A 4,343-nucleotide genomic window follows, 5' to 3' on the forward strand; every position below is an offset into this window, starting at 1 on the left:
ATCCCTGTGAGCTGGGACTCGAACCTGCGTCTGAGTTTTGACGATTTTGTTGATGGCGGTTCGACTTGTCTTTACAACTCACATGACATAGAAATAAACATTAGAGATCATTAGTTGGACTTGAACCCCGGTCTCAGGAGTGTCAGCCAACTGCTCTCTCCACATCCCCATGGAGGTTGGGATCATATTGAGGTCGGAGGCTATATCAATCAGTTCAATAGAAATATCATTACAGACTTTATAGACTTATTAGATTTATAGACTTACCCTTTAGTTAATTAACATACATTAAACAGGAATTGAACAGGAATTGAACCCTGGTCTCCAGAGTGCTATCCAACAGTGCTCTCCACTGCACCACTGTTCAAATCCTGCTGATGTTTGTTTCAAGTAAGATAAAGCAAGGATACTATAACTCTGCAAATCAATAGATGCGGCTGTCGAAAGCAAATGCTAACCCGGGGAATTCCCCTTCCTGACGCACAATGATGAATTTGGGATTAAACAATCGTCTCATTCTGGGTATAACAGGCAAATTTACATATACCTCTGCGTAATCTCTTTAAATTCCTTTGAAGGAAGGCCAATATTCTATCTCCAGCCATTTCATATCAAGTGTGTAGCGCCGTGAATGAAATACCGCAGACAATCTAGACATCATATATATAAAACAATGACACAAATCCTATTTGAACTGGTCTTTCATTATAAACATCACATCGCCCAGAAACTGTAGCAAAATCAAAGTGGAAAAACATCTTTGATATCAAAGGGAAATAGATGTTTCTACTTCAATGCATATCTTGTTCATAGATTTGTGGTTTGAGGGATTATCCTAGGTGTCATCCAACTCATTGGCTTCCATCCAACTTTATCGGATTCGCAATTGACTCCGACTGATCTCTTCTGTTTTACAGTAGGCAACAGAAATCTAAAATAAGATTGATCTCATTCGTAACAAATGTACTGCTTCATGTCCTGTTTCATCCGCTGTTGAAGACTTTCATCATTGGTTCGACCCGCGGTTAAATTCATCAGATTTAAAATAATCGGAGGTAACTTCCGTCCAGCCACAGTACATCCGTCCCGCCTGGATGTTCTGTCACGCCAGGGTGTTGTTCTCCGGGGCTGCAGCTGGATACTATTGCAAACTGTTGGTTGTAAGTTATGTTTTACGGTCAAAACCGAACTTGCAATAAGACAAAGAAAAAACATTTTAGAAGTCATAGTTATGTGAACATAATGAAACAATGCACTAAACATGTGATAAAAGCGGACATTTATTGTTTTTGCCAAAGTACGCTTCCAGATCTCGAATCCCATCTGGTTTATTTTCCACTGTCATTTTAATTCCCTTTGCTAGACTTATTTTGTACTAAAATAAAAATAAAAAGTTTTGAAAATGATAAAAAACATAAGGGGTAACACACTGTCGTCATGAAAAAAAACATAAGGGGTAACACTGTTGATTTTTCAAATGAAACATAAGGGGTAAAACTATCGTTTTTTTGACAGGCTTGTTTTGTACTAAAATAAAAATAAAAAGTTGTGAAAATGACCCCAAACTTTGCAACTCTATATACACACATAATGGGCACAATAATATAGGTGACACAAGGTGGCAGGAAAAAAGTGGCTTCTTTGTAAGTCAATGCTTTTTCCGATTTTATTCACGTGAACTTTACAGTGCACAAGGTGTTGGACATTCCTGGCCATATCTCTTTGCTGTGAAACGCGTTTCGCCAAACACCCGTGAATACACTGCAGCTGTTGGAGGCTTGACGGGCCTGGGGTACAGCAGAGTGACACAAATCACTCATGTGTTCCACTTTAACCTTCTATTGTCTGTGACATTCTTACTAAATGTGAACCCTCTAATACTTGCTTGCTTGAAAGAAAGAAAGAAAATTCAAAATTATTTTCCTCTACATGTCCAAGACACCCAAGATTTAGTAAGAGCGTGGATTTAATGAAATTAAAATAATTAAATAATTTACATTTTGTTATAATATATTTTTATAAGAAGAAGAAGAAGAAGAAGAAGAAGAAGAAGAAGAAGAAGAAGAAGAAGAAGAAGAAAAGATCAGTGTATAGATTTTGTCTGTAGCATTATATTAAAAAACATAATTTTGAACTATTAGAATTTTACCTTGAAAGTTATTTGGATCAATAATCTGCGTCAGCTCATCTTTAGTCAAACACCATTGTAAATGTGAGGTAGAAAAGTCGGTTCTATTTCTGGCTTTCTTTGGCTAAACTGTTAGGTGTTTGATTATATATTAAATGTATTTGAAAGTTCTATTGATACATTTATTGACGCTCTATTTCCAAAACTTAATCATCAATAAATCAGTGTTAAATATAATACATGTCAATAAGACATACTCTTTGGCACTTTTGTCTTGACCTGAATTCAACTAATTGGCATTTTAATTTTAATTTCCTGTCAACTGTCAAATATAGTACTTATGAAAGGACCAACTCTAAAAAGAGCCCTTGACATTACCGAAGAGAAACTTTTTCACATTCTGAGTTCCCTGCCAAGGCTTGTAAGTGTGTGGTGTGCGTGTGCATGTGCGTGTGCGTGTGTGCGTGGCTCTATGTGTGTGTGGATACATCACAATACATTCGTCTATAGTCCCCCCAAAAATAATAAACAGCCACTCAAAATAAATGCTGTGATCCATCGTCCTTTCTTGCGGACGAACACCGAACAAACAAATAACTTACTATCCTCTATTAATGTCTTTCACCGTGTGTCTTTACGTGATTCTCACATCTGATATCCACATGGTACCTGTGTGTGGGACTGTGTGTGTGTCTCCTGTCACACAGCGGGAGGTCGGCTGGAACACAGCAAAGTGGGTACCCAACTTGTGGGGACCCCAGTTGTGGGGACCGGATTTGTGAGGAGGACGGGATTCGTGGGGGCCAAATCAGCGGGGGACGGATTAGCGGGGGACGGATTAGCGGGGGCCGAGACAGCGAACGTCCACAGCTCAGGGCTCTCGGGAGTCGGCGAGGTCGGCGTGTCGTCGCGGACGTTAGCGTTCGCGCCCGTCCCCCCCACGTTCTCCGCGCTCTCGGGGGCCGGTTCCTCCGAGCGCGCGTGTGGTCTGTGTGTTCCGCCGCCGTCGCCCCCCGTCACTAGATGCGGCGGGATGTAGCCCCTCTGTGGCTCAACGGGGCGGCGGTGTGGCCGTTGGTGGTGGTGGTGGCGGGCTTTCGGGGGGCAACGGCCCCTCTTGTCCTGCCCCCGGAAGCCCCTGAGCTTGGGGCTCCAGTGGTCCCGCCACTGGAGGGCGGTGGTGGAGCGGTCGGCCACTAGGCGGCTCTCCCCGGGGGCCCAGTCGCGGCCCCCCTCCTCGGAGCCGATGAGCAGGAAGGTGCGGCCCACGTGGAGGGCGGGGCAGCCGCAGCCCAGGTCGCGGTCGGGGACCCACAGCGCCCGGGGGCCCCTGCGGACGCGGGGCGTGGACCCCGTGCGGAACACGGTCTGCACGGCGATGGAGAACTGCCACCAGGGGCCCGAGCGCTCCATGGCCTTCACCTGGATCTTCAGCACTGGGGGAGACAGAGGGCCACGCCCACACGGGTGGTTGGCGTGATGTACAAACAACAACAACAACAACAAGACACAGGTGACATTTTGGCAGATAGCTAATAAAACATAACTCCTGGGAGGAAACGTTGATATTTATTTCTTGTATGTTATTTAAATAATACATATTTCTGAGCATCACTTCAAACCGTTTGAACTGCATGCACAGCCTTAGAGGAAAGTTGTCGGAGAACGTGAGAGCGATCTTCGACAGGGACTGTGATCGGAGACGGGACTGACCGTAATCCTTGAGACAGTAGGTGTCCAAGTTCATCCTCACTTCAAGCTGAGCCGGTTGGCAGTAAGAAACACACTCCTCCGCTGAGAGAGAGAGAGAGAGAGGGGGGGGGAGTGGGAGAGAGCCAGGGGAGACACACAGCGAGGGGATCAAATTAGAAGTAGGTATCATAGTCCGACACATCGGCACATGTCCCCTTGCCTAATTACAATATGGCAGCTTCTATTTGTCATCACTGTATCACATAACTAACAGATGAGCCTGACCACAACAGGTGGAACATTCCGTGGGTGTCCACTAGAGGGAGCTAAGGGGCCAGCGCGTCTACGGCGCAACAGAAAACATGACGGCAGCTGGAAGAATAAAGGGGCTTTTCCAATTTAATGTGCAACCCCATACCATATTTCCACTGTACATGTTTACTTAGGCCAAGAGACACACCGAGTATGTTTGCATAAGGGAACTCATGCTATCATTTACAATGCAATTGGCATGGGGTCGCAT

This window comes from Gadus chalcogrammus, chromosome 17 (genome assembly GCF_026213295.1).
Source record: "Gadus chalcogrammus isolate NIFS_2021 chromosome 17, NIFS_Gcha_1.0, whole genome shotgun sequence".
Taxonomy (NCBI): domain Eukaryota; kingdom Metazoa; phylum Chordata; class Actinopteri; order Gadiformes; family Gadidae; genus Gadus; species Gadus chalcogrammus.